A 22510-nucleotide genomic window follows, 5' to 3' on the forward strand; every position below is an offset into this window, starting at 1 on the left:
AAGCGAGTAAGTGCTGAAAAAGCTTTAATAACTATGAATACGCAACTTTGAACGCCATATCAACATTTTACTATTGTTTTCAAATCTAACAATTTCAACACAATAATATATACTAAATACTATTGTGTGCCGAGTTTTATACCAAATAAACAAAGTTTTAACGTCTTGAAGCAAGTTAGTGCCAAAAATGTTTTAAGAACATTAAAAACACAACTTCCAACGTAATATTAAGCCTATGACACTTGATTAAATTGTAACCATTGGAACAGAATAATATATACCAAATAGTGTTGTGTGCTACGTTTCATGCCAAACAAACCAAGTTTCAACGGCTTTAAGCGACTAAGTGCCGAAAAAGCATTAAGAACCTTACAAACGTAACTTTGAACGTAATGTAAAGCATATGACTATTATTTTCAATTCTAACCATTTCAATACAATAATATATGCAAAATTGTATTGTGTGCAAAGTTTCATGCTAAACAAACAAAATTCGAACCACTTTAAGCGAGCAAGTGCCAAAAATCTTTAATAACCTTGAAAACGCAAGTTCGCACTTAATATCAAGCGTATGACTATTGGTTTCAATTCTAACCATTTCAACACAATAATATATATTAATTAGTGTTGTGTGCCACGGTTCATGCGAAACAAACCAAGTTTGAACGACATGAAGCGACTAAGTTCCAAAGACCATTAAAAACCGTAAAAACGCAACTTTAAACGAAATATCAAGCATATGACTATTGTTTTCAATTCTATCCATTTCAACACAATAATATATAAAATTTGTGTTGTGTGCCAAGTTTAATGCTAAACAAAGAAAGTTTGAACGACTATGGGCGAGCAAGTGCCAAATCTCATTAATAACCTTTAAAATGCAACTTCGCACTTAATTTCAAGCGCATAACTATTGTTTTCACTCTAACAATTTCAACACAATAATACAACCTAAACAGTGTTGTGGTGCCACGGTTCATGCGAAACAAACAAATTTTGAACGAATTTAAGCGACTAAGTTCCAAAAGAGCATTAAAACCATAAAAACGCAAGTTTGAGCGTAATATCAAGCATATGACTATTGTTTTCAATTCTAACCATTGCAACACAATAATATATACCAAGTAGTGTTGTGCGCCAATTTTTATGCTCAACAAAACACAGTTTGAATGACTTTAAGCGAGTAAGTGCCGAAAAAGCTTTAATAACCTTAAAAACGCAACTTTCAACGTAATATCAAGCATATAACTATTGTTTTCAAATCTAACCATCTAAGCACAATAAATATACTAAATACTATTGTGTGCCGAGTTTTAGGCCAAAATAAACCAAGTTTTAACGTCTTGAATAAAGTTAGTTCCAAAAGCATTTAAATACTTAAAAACACAACTTTGATCGTAATATCAAGCATATCTCGATTGTTTTCCATTCTAACCATTTCAACACAAAAATATATACCAAATAGTGTCGTGTGCCAAATTTCATGCCAAACAAAGTATGTTTTAAACGGTTTTTAAGCGAGGGGTGAGTGCCAAAAAAGCATTAAAAACCATAAAAACGCAACTTTAAAAATAATATATACCAAATGACTATAATTTTCAATGCTAACCATGTCAACACAATAATATATACCAAATAGTGTTGTGTGCCAAGTTTTATGCTTAATAAACAAAGTTTGAACGACTTTAAGAGAGTAAGTGCTGAAAAAGCTTTAATAACCATGAATACGCAACTTTGAACGCCATATCAACATTTTTACTATTGTTTTCAAATCTAACAATTTCAACACAATAATATATACTAAATACTATTGTGTGCCGACTTTTATACCAAATAAACAAAGTTTTAAAGTCTTGAAGCAAGTTAGTGCCAAAAATGTTTAAGAACATTAAAAACACAACTTCCAACGTAATATCAAGCCTATGACTCTTGATTTAAATTGTAACCATTGGAACATAATAATATATACCAAATAGTGTTGTGTGCGAAGTTTCATGCCAAACAAACCAAGTTTCAACGGCTTTAAGCGACTAAGTGCCGAAAAAGCATTAAGAACCTTACAAATGTAACTTTGAACGTAATATAAAGCATATGACTATTATTTTCAATTTTAACCATTTCAACACAAAAATATATACCAAATAGTGTTTTGTGCCAAATTTCATGCCAAATAAAGGAAGTTTTAAACGATTTTAAGCGGGTAAGTGGCAAAAAAGCATTAAAAACCTTAATAACATAACATTGAACGTAATATATAGCAAATGACTATGGTTTTTAAATGCTAACCATGTCAACAGAATAATATATACCAAATAGTATTGTGTGCCAAGTTTTATGCTTAACAAACCAAGTTTGAACGACTTTAAGCGAGTAAGTGCTGAAAAAGCTTTAATAACTATGAATACGCAACTTTGAACGCCATATCAACATTTTTACTATTGTTTTCAAATCTAACAATTTCAACACAATAATATATACTAAATACTATTGTGTGCCGAGTTTTATACCAAATAAACAAAGTTTTAACGTCTTGAAGCAAGTTAGTGCCAAAAATGTTTTAAGAACATTAAAAACACAACTTCCAACGTAATATTAAGCCTATGGACACTTGATTTAAATTGTAACCATTGGAACAAAATAATATATACCAAATAGTGTTGTGTGCTACGGTTTCATGCCAAACAAACCAAGTTTCAACGGCTTTAAGCGACTAAGTGCCGAAAAAGCATTAAGAACCTTACAAACGTAACTTTGAACGTAATGTAAAGCATATGACTATTATTTTCAATTCTAACCATTTCAATACAATAATATATGCAAAATTGTATTGTGTGCAAAGTTTCATGCTAAACAAACAAAATTCGAACCACTTTAAGCGAGCAAGTGCAAAAAATCTTTAATAACCTTGAAAACGCAAGTTCGCACTTAATTTCAAGCGTATGACTATTGCTTTCAATTCTAACCATTTCAACACAATAATATATACTAATTAGTGTTGTGTGCCACGGTTCATGCGAAACAAACCAAGTTTGAACGACATGAAGCGACTAAGTTCCAAAAGACCATTAAAAACCGTAAAAAAACGCAACTTTAAACGAAATATCAAGCATATGACTATTGTTTTCAATTCTATCCATTTCAACACAATAATATATAAAAATTTGTGTTGTGTGCCAAGTTTAATGCTAAACAAAGAAAGTTTGAACGACTATGGGCGAGCAAGTGCCAAATCTCATTAATAACCTTTAAAATGCAACTTCGCACTAATTTCAAGCGCATAACTATTGTTTTCAACTCTAACAATTTCAACACAATAATACAACCTAAACAGTGTTGTGTGCCCACGGTTCATGCGAAACAAACAAATTTTGAACGAATTTAAGCGACTAAGTTCCAAAAGAGCATTAAAAACCATAAAAACGCAAGTTTGAGCGTAATATCAAGCATATGACTATTGTTTTCAATTCTAACCATTGCAACACAATAATATATACCAAGTAGTGTTGTGCGCCAATTTTTATGCTCAACAAACACAGTTTGAATGACTTTAAGCGAGTAAGTGCCGAAAAAGCTTTAATAACCTTAAAAACGCAACTTTCAACGTAATATCAAGCATATAACTATTGTTTTCAAATCTAACCATCTAAGCACAATAAATATACTAAATACTATTGTGTGCCGAGTTTTAGGCCAAATAAACCAAGTTTTAACGTCTTGAATAAAGTTAGTTCCAAAAGCATTTAAATACTTAAAAACACAACTTTGATCGTAATATCAAGCATATCTCGATTGTTTTCCATTCTAACCATTTCAACACAAAAATATATACCAAATAGTGTCGTGTGCCAAATTTCATGCCAAACAAAGTATGTTTAAACGGTTTTAAGCGAGTGAGTGCCAAAAAAGCATTAAAAACCATAAAAACGCAACTTTAAAAATAATATATACCAAATGACTATAATTTTCAATGCTAACCATGTCAACACAATAATATATACCAAATAGTGTTGTGTGCCAAGTTTTATGCTTAATAAACCAAGTTTGAACGACTTTAAGAGAGTAAGTGCTGAAAAAGCTTTAATAACCATGAATACGCAACTTTGAACGCCATATCAACATTTTACTATTGTTTTCAAATCTAACAATTTCAACACAATAATATATACTAAATACTATTGTGTGCCGACTTTTATACCAAATAAACAAAGTTTTAAAGTCTTGAAGCAAGTTAGTGCCAAAAATGTTTTAAGAACATTAAAAACACAACTTCCAACGTAATATCAAGCCTATGACTCTTGATTTAAATTGTAACCATTGGAACATAATAATATATACCAAATAGTGTTGTGTGCGAAGTTTCATGCCAAACAAACCAAGTTTCAACGGCTTTAAGCGACTAAGTGCCGAAAAAGCATTAAGAACCTTACAAATGTAACTTTGAACGTAATATAAAGCATATGACTATTATTTTCAATTTTAACCATTTCAACACAAAAATATATACCAAATAGTGTTTTGTGCCAAATTTCATGCCAAATAAAGGAAGTTTAAACGATTTTAAGCGGTAAGTGGCAAAAAAGCATTAAAAACCTTAATAACATAACATTGAACGTAATATATAGCAAATGACTATGGTTTTAAATGCTAACCATGTCAACAGAATAATATATACCAAATAGTATTGTGTGCCAAGTTTTATGCTTAACAAACCAAGTTTGAACGACTTTAAGCGAGTAAGTGCTGAAAAAGCTTTAATAACTATGAATACGCAAGTTTAAACTCCATATCAACATTTTACTATTGTTTTCAAATCTAACAATTTCAACACAATAATATATACTAAATACTATTGTGTGCCGAGTTATATACCAAATAAACAAAGTTTTAACGTCTTGAAGCAAGTTAGTGCCAAAAATGTTTTAAGAACATTAAAAACACAACTTCCAACGTAATATCAAGCCTATGACTCTTGATTTAAATTGTAACCATTGGAACAGAATAATATATACCAAATAGTGTTGTGTGCTACGTTTCATGCCAAACAAACCAAGTTTCAACGGCTATAAGCGACTAAGTGCCGAAAAAGCATTAAGAACCTTACAAACGTAACTTTGAACGTAATATAAAGCATATGACTATTATTTTCAATTCTAAGCATTTCAACACAAAAATATATACCAAATAGTGTTTTGTGCCAAATTTCATGCCAAATAAAGGAAGTTTAAACGATTTTAAGCGGTAAGTGGCAAAAAAGCATTAAAAACCTTAATAACATAACATTGAACGTAATATATAGCAAATGACTATGGTTTTAAATGCTAACCATGTCAACAGAATAATATATACCAAATAGTATTGTGTGCCAAGTTTTATGCTTAACAAACCAAGTTTGAACGACTTTAAGCGAGTAAGTGCTGAAAAAGCTTTAATAACTATGAATACGCAACTTTGAACGCCATATCAACATTTTACTATTGTTTTCAAATCTAACAATTTCAACACAATAATATATACTAAATACTATTGTGTGCCGAGTTTTATACCAAATAAACAAAGTTTTAACGTCTTGAAGCAAGTTAGTGCCAAAAATGTTTTAAGAACATTAAAAACACAACTTCCAACGTAATATTAAGCCTATGACACTTGATTTAAATTGTAACCATTGGAACAGAATAATATATACCAAATAGTGTTGTGTGCTACGTTTCATGCCAAACAAACCAAGTTTCAACGGCTTTAAGCGACTAAGTGCCGAAAAAGCATTAAGAACCTTACAAACGTAACTTTGAACGTAATGTAAAGCATATGACTATTATTTTCAATTCTAACCATTTCAATACAATAATATATGCAAAATTGTATTGTGTGCAAAGTTTCATGCTAAACAAACAAAATTCGAACCACTTTAAGCGAGCAAGTGCCAAAAATCTTTAATAACCTTGAAAACGCAAGTTCGCACTTAATTTCAAGCGTATGACTATTGCTTTCAATTCTAACCATTTCAACACAATAATATATACTAATTAGTGTTGTGTGCCACGGTTCATGCGAAACAAACCAAGTTTGAACGACATGAAGCGACTAAGTTCCAAAAGACCATTAAAAACCGTAAAAACGCAACTTTAAACGAAATATCAAGCATATGACTATTGTTTTCAATTCTATCCATTTCAACACAATAATATATAAAAATTTGTGTTGTGTGCCAAGTTTAATGCTAAACAAAGAAAGTTTGAACGACTATGGGCGAGAAAGTGCCAAATCTCATTAATAACCTTTAAAATGCAACTTCGCACTTAATTTCAAGCGCATAACTATTGTTTTCAACTCTAACAATTTCAACACAATAATACAACCTAAACAGTGTTGTGTGCCACGGTTCATGTGAAACAAACAAATTTTGAACGAATTTAAGCGACTAAGTTCCAAAAGAGCATTAAAAACCATAAAAACGCAAGTTTGAGCGTAATATCAAGCATATGACTATTGTTTTCAATTCTAACCATTGCAACACAATAATATATACCAAGTAGTGTTGTGCGCCAATTTTTATGCTCAACAAACACAGTTTGAATGACTTTAAGCGAGTAAGTGCCGAAAAAGCTTTAATAACCTTAAAAACGCAACTTTCAACGTAATATCAAGCATATAACTATTGTTTTCAAATCTAACCATCTAAGCACAATAAATATACTAAATACTATTGTGTGCCGAGTTTTAGGCCAAATAAACCAAGTTTTAACGTCTTGAATAAAGTTAGTTCCAAAAGCATTTAAATACTTAAAAACACAACTTTGATCGTAATATCAAGCATATCTCGATTGTTTTCCATTCTAACCATTTCAACACAAAAATATATACCAAATAGTGTCGTGTGCCAAATTTCATGCCAAACAAAGTATGTTTAAACGGTTTTAAGCGAGTGAGTGCCAAAAAAGCATTAAAAACCATAAAAACGCAACTTTAAAAATAATATATACCAAATGACTATAATTTTCAATGCTAACCATGTCAACACAATAATATATACCAAATAGTGTTGTGTGCCAAGTTTTATGCTTAATAAACCAAGTTTGAACGACTTTAAGAGCGTAAGTGCTGAAAAAGCTTTAATAACCATGAATACGCAACTTTGAACGCCATATCAACATTTTACTATTGTTTTCAAATCTAACAATTTCAACACAATAATATATACTAAATACTATTGTGTGCCGACTTTTATACCAAATAAACAAAGTTTTAAAGTCTTGAAGCAAGTTAGTGCCAAAAATGTTTTAAGAACATTAAAAACACAACTTCCAACGTAATATCAAGCCTATGACTCTTGATTTAAATTGTAACCATTGGAACATAATAATATATACCAAATAGTGTTGTGTGCGAAGTTTCATGCCAAACAAACCAAGTTTCAACGGCTTTAAGCGACTAAGTGCCGAAAAAGCATTAAGAACCTTACAAATGTAACTTTGAACGTAATATAAAGCATATGACTATTATTTTCAATTTTAACCATTTCAACACAAAAATATATACCAAATAGTGTTTTGTGCCAAATTTCATGCCAAATAAAGGAAGTTTAAACGATTTTAAGCGGTAAGTGGCAAAAAAGCATTAAAAACCTTAATAACATAACATTGAACGTAATATATAGCAAATGACTATGGTTTTAAATGCTAACCATGTCAACAGAATAATATATACCAAATAGTATTGTGTGCCAAGTTTTATGCTTAACAAACCAAGTTTGAACGACTTTAAGCGAGTAAGTGCTGAAAAAGCTTTAATAACTATGAATACGCAAGTTTAAACTCCATATCAACATTTTACTATTGTTTTCAAATCTAACAATTTCAACACAATAATATATACTAAATACTATTGTGTGCCGAGTTATATACCAAATAAACAAAGTTTTAACGTCTTGAAGCAAGTTAGTGCCAAAAATGTTTTAAGAACATTAAAAACACAACTTCCAACGTAATATCAAGCCTATGACTCTTGATTTAAATTGTAACCATTGGAACAGAATAATATATACCAAATAGTGTTGTGTGCTACGTTTCATGCCAAACAAACCAAGTTTCAACGGCTATAAGCGACTAAGTGCCGAAAAAGCATTAAGAACCTTACAAACGTAACTTTGAACGTAATATAAAGCATATGACTATTATTTTCAATTCTAAGCATTTCAACACAAAAATATATACCAAATAGTGTTTTGTGCCAAATTTCATGCCAAATAAAGGAAGTTTAAACGATTTTAAGCGGTAAGTGGCAAAAAAGCATTAAAAACCTTAATAACATAACATTGAACGTAATATATAGCAAATGACTATGGTTTTAAATGCTAACCATGTCAACAGAATAATATATACCAAATAGTATTGTGTGCCAAGTTTTATGCTTAACAAACCAAGTTTGAACGACTTTAAGCGAGTAAGTGCTGAAAAAGCTTTAATAACTATGAATACGCAACTTTGAACGCCATATCAACATTTTACTATTGTTTTCAAATCTAACAATTTCAACACAATAATATATACTAAATACTATTGTGTGCCGAGTTTTATACCAAATAAACAAAGTTTTAACGTCTTGAAGCAAGTTAGTGCCAAAAATGTTTTAAGAACATTAAAAACACAACTTCCAACGTAATATTAAGCCTATGACACTTGATTTAAATTGTAACCATTGGAACAGAATAATATATACCAAATAGTGTTGTGTGCTACGTTTCATGCCAAACAAACCAAGTTTCAACGGCTTTAAGCGACTAAGTGCCGAAAAAGCATTAAGAACCTTACAAACGTAACTTTGAACGTAATGTAAAGCATATGACTATTATTTTCAATTCTAACCATTTCAATACAATAATATATGCAAAATTGTATTGTGTGCAAAGTTTCATGCTAAACAAACAAAATTCGAACCACTTTAAGCGAGCAAGTGCCAAAAATCTTTAATAACCTTGAAAACGCAAGTTCGCACTTAATTTCAAGCGTATGACTATTGCTTTCAATTCTAACCATTTCAACACAATAATATATACTAATTAGTGTTGTGTGCCACGGTTCATGCGAAACAAACCAAGTTTGAACGACATGAAGCGACTAAGTTCCAAAAGACCATTAAAAACCGTAAAAACGCAACTTTAAACGAAATATCAAGCATATGACTATTGTTTTCAATTCTATCCATTTCAACACAATAATATATAAAAATTTGTGTTGTGTGCCAAGTTTAATGCTAAACAAAGAAAGTTTGAACGACTATGGGCGAGAAAGTGCCAAATCTCATTAATAACCTTTAAAATGCAACTTCGCACTTAATTTCAAGCGCATAACTATTGTTTTCAACTCTAACAATTTCAACACAATAATACAACCTAAACAGTGTTGTGTGCCACGGTTCATGTGAAACAAACAAATTTTGAACGAATTTAAGCGACTAAGTTCCAAAAGAGCATTAAAAACCATAAAAACGCAAGTTTGAGCGTAATATCAAGCATATGACTATTGTTTTCAATTCTAACCATTGCAACACAATAATATATACCAAGTAGTGTTGTGCGCCAATTTTTATGCTCAACAAACACAGTTTGAATGACTTTAAGCGAGTAAGTGCCGAAAAAGCTTTAATAACCTTAAAAACGCAACTTTCAACGTAATATCAAGCATATAACTATTGTTTTCAAATCTAACCATCTAAGCACAATAAATATACTAAATACTATTGTGTGCCGAGTTTTAGGACAAATAAACCAAGTTTTAACGTCTTGAATAAAGTTAGTTCCAAAAGCATTTAAATACTTAAAAACACAACTTTGATCGTAATATCAAGCATATCTCGATTGTTTTCCATTCTAACCATTTCAACACAAAAATATATACCAAATAGTGTCGTGTGCCAAACTTCATGCCAAACAAAGTATGTTTAAACGGTTTTAAGCGAGTGAGTGCCAAAAAAGCATTAAAAACCATAAAAACGCAACTTTAAAAATAATATATACCAAATGACTATAATTTTCAATGCTAACCATGTCAACACAATAATATATACCAAATAGTGTTGTGTGCCAAGTTTTATGCTTAATAAACCAAGTTTGAACGACTTTAAGAGAGTAAGTGCTGAAAAAGCTTTAATAACCATGAATACGCAACTTTGAACGCCATATCAACATTTTACTATTGTTTTCAAATCTAACAATTTCAACACAATAATATATACTAAATACTATTGTGTGCCGACTTTTATACCAAATAAATAAAGTTTTAAAGTCTTGAAGCAAGTTAGTGCCAAAAATGTTTTAAGAACATTAAAAACACAACTTCCAACGTAATATCAAGCCTATGACTCTTGATTTAAATTGTAACCATTGGAACACAATAATATATACCAAATAGTGTTGTGTGCGAAGTTTCATGCCAAACAAACCAAGTTTCAACGGCTTTAAGCGACTAAGTGCCGAAAAAGCATTAAGAACCTTACAAATGTAACTTTGAACGTAATATAAAGCATATGACTATTATTTTCAATTCTAACCATTTCAACACAAAAATATATACCAAATAGTGTTTTGTGCCAAATTTCATGCCAAATAAAGGAAGTTTAAACGATTTTAAGCGGTAAGTGGCAAAAAAGCATTAAAAACCTTAATAACATAACATTGAACGTAATATATAGCAAATGACTATGGTTTTAAATGCTAACCATGTCAACAGAATAATATATACCAAATAGTATTGTGTGCCAAGTTTTATGCTTAACAAACCAAGTTTGAACGACTTTAAGCGAGTAAGTGCTGAAAAAGCTTTAATAACTATGAATACGCAAGTTTAAACTCCATATCAACATTTTACTATTGTTTTCAAATCTAACAATTTCAACACAATAATATATACTAAATACTATTGTGTGCCGAGTTATATACCAAATAAACAAAGTTTTAACGTCTTGAAGCAAGTTAGTGCCAAAAATGTTTTAAGAACATTAAAAACACAACTTCCAACGTAATATCAAGCCTATGACTCTTGATTTAAATTGTAACCATTGGAACAGAATAATATATACCAAATAGTGTTGTGTGCTACGTTTCATGCCAAACAAACCAAGTTTCAACGGCTATAAGCGACTAAGTGCCGAAAAAGCATTAAGAACCTTACAAACGTAACTTTGAACGTAATATAAATCATATGACTATTATTTTCAATTCTAAGCATTTCAACACAAAAATATATACCAAATAGTGTTTTGTGCCAAATTTCATGCCAAATAAAGGAAGTTTAAACGATTTTAAGCGGTAAGTGGCAAAAAAGCATTAAAAACCTTAATAACATAACATTGAACGTAATATATAGCAAATGACTATGGTTTTAAATGCTAACCATGTCAACAGAATAATATATACCAAATAGTATTGTGTGCCAAGTTTTATGCTTAACAAACCAAGTTTGAACGACTTTAAGCGAGTAAGTGCTGAAAAAGCTTTAATAACTATGAATACGCAACTTTGAACGCCATATCAACATTTTACTATTGTTTTCAAATCTAACAATTTCAACACAATAATATATACTAAATACTATTGTGTGCCGAGTTTTATACCAAATAAACAAAGTTTTAACGTCTTGAAGCAAGTTAGTGCCAAAAATGTTTTAAGAACATTAAAAACACAACTTCCAACGTAATATCAAGCCTATGACTCTTGATTTAAATTGTAACCATTGGAACAGAATAATATATACCAAATAGTGTTGTGTGCTACGTTTCATGCCAAACAAACCAAGTTTCAAAGGCTATAAGCGACTAAGTGCCGAAAAAGCATTAAGAACCTTACAAACGTAACTTTGAACGTAATATAAAGCATATGACTATTATTTTCAATTCTAAGCATTTCAACACAAAAATATATACCAAATAGTGTTTTGTGCCAAATTTCATGCCAAATAAAGGAAGTTTAAACGATTTTAAGCGGTAAGTGGCAAAAAAGCATTAAAAACCTTAATAACATAACATTGAACGTAATATATAGCAAATGACTATGGTTTTAAATGCTAACCATGTCAACAGAATAATATATACCAAATAGTATTGTGTGCCAAGTTTTATTCTTAACAAACCAAGTTTGAACGACTTTAAGCGAGTAAGTGCTGAAAAAGCTTTAATAACTATGAATACGCAACTTTGAACGCCATATCAACATTTTACTATTGTTTTCAAATCTAACAATTTCAACACAATAATATATACTAAATACTATTGTGTGCCGAGTTTTATACCAAATAAACAAAGTTTTAACGTCTTGAAGCAAGTTAGTGCCAAAAATGTTTTAAGAACATTAAAAACACAACTTCCAACGTAATATTAAGCCTATGACACTTGATTTAAATTGTAACCATTGGAACAGAATAATATATACCAAATAGTGTTGTGTGCTACGTTTCATGCCAAACAAACCAAGTTTCAACGGCTATAAGCGACTAAGTGCCGAAAAAGCATTAAGAACCTTACAAACGTAACTTTGAACGTAATATAAAGCATATGACTATTATTTTCAATTCTAAGCATTTCAACACAAAAATATATACCAAATAGTGTTTTGTGCCAAATTTCATGCCAAATAAAGGAAGTTTAAACGATTTTAAGCGGTAAGTGGCAAAAAAGCATTAAAAACCTTAATAACATAACATTGAACGTAATATATAGCAAATGACTATGGTTTTAAATGCTAACCATGTCAACAGAATAATATATACCAAATAGTATTGTGTGCCAAGTTTTATGCTTAACAAACCAAGTTTGAACGACTTTAAGCGAGTAAGTGCTGAAAAAGCTTTAATAACTATGAATACGCAACTTTGAACGCCATATCAACATTTTACTATTGTTTTCAAATCTAACAATTTCAACACAATAATATATACTAAATACTATTGTGTGCCGAGTTTTATACCAAATAAACAAAGTTTTAACGTCTTGAAGCAAGTTAGTGCCAAAAATGTTTTAAGAACATTAAAAACACAACTTCCAACGTAATATTAAGCCTATGACACTTGATTTAAATTGTAACCATTGGAACAGAATAATATATACCAAATAGTGTTGTGTGCTACGTTTCATGCCAAACAAACCAAGTTTCAACGGCTTTAAGCGACTAAGTGCCGAAAAAGCATTAAGAACCTTACAAACGTAACTTTGAACGTAATGTAAAGCATATGACTATTATTTTCAATTCTAACCATTTCAATACAATAATATATGCAAAATTGTATTGTGTGCAAAGTTTCATGCTAAACAAACAAAATTCGAACCACTTTAAGCGAGCAAGTGCCAAAAATCTTTAATAACCTTGAAAACGCAAGTTCGCACTTAATTTCAAGCGTATGACTATTGCTTTCAATTCTAACCATTTCAACACAATAATATATACTAATTAGTGTTGTGTGCCACGGTTCATGCGAAACAAACCAAGTTTGAACGACATGAAGCGACTAAGTTCCAAAAGACCATTAAAAACCGTAAAAACGCAACTTTAAACGAAATATCAAGCATATGACTATTGTTTTCAATTCTATCCATTTCAACACAATAATATATAAAAATTTGTGTTGTGTGCCAAGTTTAATGCTAAACAAAGAAAGTTTGAACGACTATGGGCGAGCAAGTGCCAAATCTCATTAATAACCTTTAAAATGCAACTTCGCACTTAATTTCAAGCGCATAACTATTGTTTTCAACTCTAACAATTTCAACACAATAATACAACCTAAACAGTGTTGTGTGCCACGGTTCATGCGAAACAAACAAATTTTGAACGAATTTAAGCGACTAAGTTCCAAAAGAGCATTAAAAACCATAAAAACGCAAGTTTGAGCGTAATATCAAGCATATGACTATTGTTTTCAATTCTAACCATTGCAACACAATAATATATACCAAGTAGTGTTGTGCGCCAATTTTTATGCTCAACAAACACAGTTTGAATGACTTTAAGCGAGTAAGTGCCGAAAAAGCTTTAATAACCTTAAAAACGCAACTTTCAACGTAATATCAAGCATATAACTATTGTTTTCAAATCTAACCATCTAAGCACAATAAATATACTAAATACTATTGTGTGCCGAGTTTTAGGCCAAATAAACCAAGTTTTAACGTCTTGAATAAAGTTAGTTCCAAAAGCATTTAAATACTTAAAAACACAACTTTGATCGTAATATCAAGCATATCTCGATTGTTTTCCATTCTAACCATTTCAACACAAAAATATATACCAAATAGTGTCGTGTGCCAAATTTCATGCCAAACAAAGTATGTTTAAACGGTTTTAAGCGAGTGAGTGCCAAAAAAGCATTAAAAACCATAAAAACGCAACTTTAAAATTAATATATACCAAATGACTATAATTTTCAATGCTAACCATGTCAACACAATAATATATACCAAATAGTGTTGTGTGCCAAGTTTTATGCTTAATAAACCAAGTTTGAACGACTTTAAGAGAGTAAGTGCTGAAAAAGCTTTAATAACCATGAATACGCAACTTTGAACGCCATATCAACATTTTACTATTGTTTTCAAATCTAACAATTTCAACACAATAATATATACTAAATACTATTGTGTGCCGACTTTTATACCAAATAAATAAAGTTTTAAAGTATTGAAGCAAGTTAGTGCCAAAAATGTTTTAAGAACATTAAAAACACAACTTCCAACGTAATATCAAGCCTATGACTCTTGATTTAAATTGTAACCATTGGAACACAATAATATATACCAAATAGTGTTGTGTGCGAAGTTTCATGCCAAACAAACCAAGTTTCAACGGCTTTAAGCGACTAAGTGCCGAAAAAGCATTAAGAACCTTACAAATGTAACTTTGAACGTAATATAAAGCATATGACTATTATTTTCAATTCTAACCATTTCAACACAAAAATATATACCAAATAGTGTTTTGTGCCAAATTTCATGCCAAATAAAGGAAGTTTAAACGATTTTAAGCGGTAAGTGGCAAAAAAGCATTAAAAACCTTAATAACATAACATTGAACGTAATATATAGCAAATGACTATGGTTTTAAATGCTAACCATGTCAACAGAATAATATATACCAAATAGTATTGTGTGCCAAGTTTTATGCTTAACAAACCAAGTTTGAACGACTTTAAGCGAGTAAGTGCTGAAAAAGCTTTAATAACTATGAATACGCAAGTTTAAACTCCATATCAACATTTTACTATTGTTTTCAAATCTAACAATTTCAACACAATAATATATACTAAATACTATTGTGTGCCGAGTTATATACCAAATAAACAAAGTTTTAACGTCTTGAAGCAAGTTAGTGCCAAAAATGTTTTAAGAACATTAAAAACACAACTTCCAACGTAATATCAAGCCTATGACTCTTGATTTAAATTGTAACCATTGGAACAGAATAATATATACCAAATAGTGTTGTGTGCTACGTTTCATGCCAAACAAACCAAGTTTCAAAGGCTATAAGCGACTAAGTGCCGAAAAAGCATTAAGAACCTTACAAACGTAACTTTGAACGTAATATAAAGCATATGACTATTATTTTCAATTCTAAGCATTTCAACACAAAAATATATACCAAATAGTGTTTTGTGCCAAATTTCATGCCAAATAAAGGAAGTTTAAACGATTTTAAGCGGTAAGTGGCAAAAAAGCATTAAAAACCTTAATAACATAACATTGAACGTAATATATAGCAAATGACTATGGTTTTAAATGCTAACCATGTCAACAGAATAATATATACCAAATAGTATTGTGTGCCAAGTTTTATGCTTAACAAACCAAGTTTGAACGACTTTAAGCGAGTAAGTGCTGAAAAAGCTTTAATAACTATGAATACGCAACTTTGAACGCTATATCAACATTTTACTATTGTTTTCAAATCTAACAATTTCAACACAATAATATATACTAAATACTATTGTGTGCCGAGTTTTATACCAAATAAACAAAGTTTTAACGTCTTGAAGCAAGTTAGTGCCAAAAATGTTTTAAGAACATTAAAAACACAACTTCCAACGTAATATTAAGCCTATGACACTTGATTTAAATTGTAACCATTGGAACAGAATAATATATACCAAATAGTGTTGTGTGCTACGTTTCATGCCAAACAAACCAAGTTTCAACGGCTTTAAGCGACTAAGTGCCGAAAAAGCATTAAGAACCTTACAAACGTAACTTTGAACGTAACGTAAAGCATATGACTATTATTTTCAATTCTAACCATTTCAATACAATAATATATGCAAAATTGTATTGTGTGCAAAGTTTCATGCTAAACAAACAAAATTCGAACCACTTTAAGCGAGCAAGTGCCAAAAATCTTTAATAACCTTGAAAACGCAAGTTCGCACTTAATTTCAAGCGTATGACTATTGCTTTCAATTCTAACCATTTCAACACAATAATATATACTAATTAGTGTTGTGTTCCACGGTTCATGCGAAACAAACCAAGTTTGAACGACATGAAGCGACTAAGTTCCAAAAGACCATTAAAAACCGTAAAAACGCAACTTTAAACGAAATATCAAGCATATGACTATTGTTTTCAATTCTATCCATTTCAACACAATAATATATAAAAATTTGTGTTGTGTGCCAAGTTTAATGCTAAACAAAGAAAGTTTGAACGACTATGGGCGAGCAAGTGCCAAATCTCATTAATAACCTTTAAAATGCAACTTCGCACTTAATTTCAAGCGCATAACTATTGTTTTCAACTCTAACAATTTCAACACAATAATACAACCTAAACAGTGTTGTGTGCCACGGTTCATGCGAAACAAACAAATTTTGAACGAATTTAAGCGACTAAGTTCCAAAAGAGCATTAAAAACCATAAAAACGCAAGTTTGAGCGTAATATCAAGCATATGACTATTGTTTTCAATTCTAACCATTGCAACACAATAATATATACCAAGTAGTGTTGTGCGCCAATTTTTATGCTCAACAAACACAGTTTGAATGACTTTAAGCGAGTAAGTGCCGAAAAAGCTTTAATAACCTTAAAAACGCAACTTTCAACGTAATATCAAGCATATAACTATTGTTTTCAAATCTAACCATCTAAGCACAATAAATATACTAAATAATATTGTGTGCCGAGTTTTAGGCCAAATAAACCAAGTTTTAACGTCTTGAATGAAGTTAGTTCCAAAAGCATTTAAATACTTAAAAACACAACTTTGATCGTAATATCAAGCATATCTCGATTGTTTTCCATTCTAACCATTTCAACACAAAAATATATACCAAATAGTGTCGTGTGCCAAATTTCATGCCAAACAAAGTATGTTTAAACGGTTTTAAGCGAGTGAGTGCCAAAAAAGCATTAAAAACCATAAAAACGCAACTTTAAAAATAATATATACCAAATGACTATAATTTTCAATGCTAACCATGTCAACACAATAATATATACCAAATAGTGTTGTGTGCCAAGTTTTATGCTTAATAAACCAAGTTTGAACGACTTTAAGAGAGTAAGTGCTGAAAAAGCTTTAATAACCATGAATACGCAACTTTGAACGCCATATCAACATTTTACTATTGTTTTCAAATCTAACAATTTCAACACAATAATATATACTAAATACTATTGTGTGCCGACTTTTATACCAAATAAACAAAGTTTTAAAGTCTTGAAGCAAGTTAGTGCCAAAAATGTTTTAAGAACATTAAAAACACAACTTCCAACGTAATATCAAGCCTATGACTGTTGATTTAAATTGTAACCATTGGAACACAATAATATATACCAAATAGTGTTGTGTGCGAAGTTTCATGCCAAACAAACCAAGTTTCAACGGCTTTAAGCGACTAAGTGCCGAAAAAGCATTAAGAACTTTACAAATGTAACTTTGAACGTAATATAAAGCATATGACTATTATTTTCAATTTTAACCATTTCAACACAAAAATATATACCAAATAGTGTTTTGTGCCAAATTTCATGCCAAATAAAGGAAGTTTAAACGATTTTAAGCGGTAAGTGGCAAAAAAGCATTAAAAACCTTAATCACATAACATTGAACGTAATATATAGCAAATGACTATGGTTTTAAATGCTAACCATGTCAACAGAATAATATATACCAAATAGTATTGTGTGCCAAGTTTTATGCTTAACAAACCAAGTTTGAACGACTTTAAGCGAGTAAGTGCTGAAAAAGCTTTAATAACTATGAATACGCAAGTTTAAACTCCATATCAACATTTTACTATTGTTTTCAAATCTAACAATTTCAACACAATAATATATACTAAATACTATTGTGTGCCGAGTTATATACCAAATAAACAAAGTTTTAACGTCTTGAAGCAAGTTAGTGCCAAAAATGTTTTAAGAACATTAAAAACACAACTTCCAACGTAATATCAAGCCTATGACTCTTGATTTAAATTGTAACCATTGGAACAGAATAATATATACCAAATAGTGTTGTGTGCTACGTTTCATGCCAAACAAACCAAGTTTCAACGGCTATAAGCGACTAAGTGCCGAAAAAGCATTAAGAACCTTACAAACGTAACTTTGAACGTAATATAAAGCATATGACTATTATTTTCAATTCTAAGCATTTCAACACAAAAATATATACCAAATAGTGTTTTGTGCCAAATTTCATGCCAAATAAAGGAAGTTTAAACGATTTTAAGCGGTAAGTGGCAAAAAAGCATTAAAAACCTTAATAACATAACATTGAACGTAATATATAGCAAATGACTATGGTTTTAAATGCTAACCATGTCAACAGAATAATATATACCAAATAGTATTGTGTGCCAAGTTTTATGCTTAACAAACCAAGTTTGAACGACTTTAAGCGAGTAAGTGCTGAAAAAGCTTTAATAACTATGAATACGCAACTTTGAACGCCATATCAACATTTTACTATTGTTTTCAAATCTAACAATTTCAACACAATAATATATACTAAATACTATTGTGTGCCGAGTTTTATACCAAATAAACAAAGTTTTAACGTCTTGAAGCAAGTTAGTGCCAAAAATGTTTTAAGAACATTAAAAACACAACTTCCAACGTAATATTAAGCCTATGACACTTGATTTAAATTGTAACCATTAGAACAGAATAATATATACCAAATAGTGTTGTGTGCTACGTTTCATGCCAAACAAACCAAGTTTCAACGGCTTTAAGCGACTAAGTGCCGAAAAAGCATTAAGAACCTTACAAACGTAACTTTGAACGTAATGTAAAGCATATGACTATTATTTTCAATTCTAACCATTTCAATACAATAATATATGCAAAATTGTATTGTGTGCAAAGTTTCATGCTAAACAAACAAAATTCGAACCACTTTAAGCGAGCAAGTGCCAAAAATCTTTAATAACCTTGAAAACGCAAGTTCGCACTTAATTTCAAGCGTATGACTATTGCTTTCAATTCTAACCATTTCAACACAATAATATATACTAATTAGTGTTGTGTGCCACGGTTCATGCGAAACAAACCAAGTTTGAACGACATGAAGCGACTAAGTTCCAAAAGACCATTAAAAACCGTAAAAACGCAACTTTAAACGAAATATCAAGCATATGACTATTGTTTTCAATTCTATCCATTTCAACACAATAATATATAAAAATTTGTGTTGTGTGCCAAGTTTAATGCTAAACAAAGAAAGTTTGAACGACTATGGGCGAGCAAGTGCCAAATCTCATTAATAACCTTTAAAATGCAACTTCGCACTTAATTTCAAGCGCATAACTATTGTTTTCAACTCTAACAATTTCAACACAATAATACAACCTAAACAGTGTTGTGTGCCACGGTTCATGCGAAACAAACAAATTTTGAACGAATTTAAGCGACTAAGTTCCAAAAGAGCATTAAAAACCATAAAAACGCAAGTTTGAGCGTAATATCAAGCATATGACTATTGTTTTCAATTCTAACCATTGCAACACAATAATATATACCAAGTAGTGTTGTGCGCCAATTTTTATGCTCAACAAACACAGTTTGAATGACTTTAAGCGAGTAAGTGCCGAAAAAGCTTTAATAACCTTAAAAACGCAACTTTCAACGTAATATCAAGCATATAACTATTGTTTTCAAATCTAACCATCCAAGCACAATAAATATACTAAATACTATTGTGTGCCGAGTTTTAGGCCAAATAAACCAAGTTTTAACGTCTTGAATAAAGTTAGTTCCAAAAGCATTTAAATACTTAAAAACACAACTTTGATCGTAATATCAAGCATATCTCGATTGTTTTCCATTCTAACCATTTCAACACAAAAATATATACCAAATAGTGTCGTGTGCCAAATTTCATGCCAAACAAAGTATGTTTAAACGGTTTTAAGCGAGTGAGTGCCAAAAAAGCATTAAAAACCATAAAAACGCAACTTTAAAAATAATATATACCAAATGACTATAATTTTCAATGCTAACCATGTCAACACAATAATATATACCAAATAGTGTTGTGTGCCAAGTTTTATGCTTAATAAACCAAGTTTGAACGACTTTAAGAGAGTAAGTGCTGAAAAAGCTTTAATAACCATGAATACGCAACTTTGAACGCCATATCAACATTTTACTATTGTTTTCAAATCTAACAATTTCAACACAATAATATATACTAAATACTATTGTGTGCCGACTTTTATACCAAATAAACAAAGTTTTAAAGTCTTGAAGCAAGTTAGTGCCAAAAATGTTTTAAGAACATTAAAAACACAACTTCCAACGTAATATCAAGCCTATGACTCTTGATTTAAATTGTAACCATTGGAACACAATAATATATACCAAATAGTGTTGTGTGCGAAGTTTCATGCCAAACAAACCAAGTTTCAACGGCTTTAAGCGACTAAGTGCCGAAAAAGCATTAAGAACCTTACAAATGTAACTTTGAACGTAATATAAAGCATATGACTATTATTTTCAATTCTAACCATTTCAACACAAAAATATATACCAAATAGTGTTTTGTGCCAAATTTCATGCCAAATAAAGGAAGTTTAAACGATTTTAAACGGTAAGTGGCAAAAAAGCATTAAAAACCTTAATAACATAACATTGAACGTAATATATAGCAAATGACTATGGTTTTAAATGCTAACCATGTCAACAGAATAATATATACCAAATAGTATTGTGTGCCAAGTTTTATGCTTAACAAACCAAGTTTGAACGACTTTAAGCGAGTAAGTGCTGAAAAAGCTTTAATAACTATGAATACGCAAGTTTAAACTCCATATCAACATTTTACTATTGTTTTCAAATCTAACAATTTCAACACAATAATATATACTAAATACTATTGTGTGCCGAGTTATATACCAAATAAACAAAGTTTTAACGTCTTGAAGCAAGTTAGTGCCAAAAATGTTTTAAGAATATTAAAAACACAACTTCCAACGTAATATTAAGCCTATGACACTTGATTTAAATTGTAACCATTGGAACAGAATAATATATACCAAATAGTGTTGTGTGCTACGTTTCATGCCAAACAAACCAAGTTTCAACGGCTTTAAGCGACTAAGTGCCGAAAAAGCATTAAGAACCTTACAAACGTAACTTTGAACGTAATGTAAAGCATATGACTATTATTTTCAATTCTAACCATTTCAATACAATAATATATGCAAAATTGTATTGTGTGCAAAGTTTCATGCTAAACAAACAAAATTCGAACCACTTTAAGCGAGCAAGTGCCAAAAATCTTTAATAACCTTGAAAACGCAAGTTCGCACTTAATTTCAAGCGTATGACTATTGCTTTCAATTCTAACCATTTCAACACAATAATATATACTAATTAGTGTTGTGTGCCACGGTTCATGCGAAACAAACCAAGTTTGAACGACATGAAGCGACTAAGTTCCAAAAGACCATTAAAAACCGTAAAAACGCAACTTTAAACGAAATATCAAGCATATGACTATTGTTTTCAATTCTATCCATTTCAACACAATAATATATAAAAATTTGTGTTGTGTGCCAAGTTTAATGCTAAACAAAGAAAGTTTGAACGACTATGGGCGAGCAAGTGCCAAATCTCATTAATAACCTTTAAAATGCAACTTCGCACTTAATTTCAAGCGCATAACTATTGTTTTCAACTCTAACAATTTCAACACAATAATACAACCTAAACAGTGTTGTGTGCCACGGTTCATGCGAAACAAACAAATTTTGAACGAATTTAAGCGACTAAGTTCCAAAAGAGCATTAAAAACCATAAAAACGCAAGTTTGAGCGTAATATCAAGCATATGACTATTGTTTTCAATTCTAACCATTGCAACACAATAATATATACCAAGTAGTGTTGTGCGCCAATTTTTATGCTCAACAAACACAGTTTGAATGACTTTAAGCGAGTAAGTGCCGAAAAAGCTTTAATAACCTTAAAAACGCAACTTTCAACGTAATATCAAGCATATAACTATTGTTTTCAAATCTAACCATC

At 30.5% G+C, this 22510-nt stretch overlaps 1 protein-coding gene across 1 annotated transcript in view; it reads left to right on the plus strand.

Moving 5' to 3' along the window:
* LOC130801139 (uncharacterized) overlaps window positions 1-22510 on the plus strand; it is a 104587-nt gene that overhangs the window by 35569 nt on the left and 46508 nt on the right. The gene's annotated exons all lie outside the window — the stretch shown is intronic.

This window comes from Amaranthus tricolor, chromosome 15 (genome assembly GCF_026212465.1).
Source record: "Amaranthus tricolor cultivar Red isolate AtriRed21 chromosome 15, ASM2621246v1, whole genome shotgun sequence".
Lineage (NCBI taxonomy): Eukaryota > Viridiplantae > Streptophyta > Magnoliopsida > Caryophyllales > Amaranthaceae > Amaranthus > Amaranthus tricolor.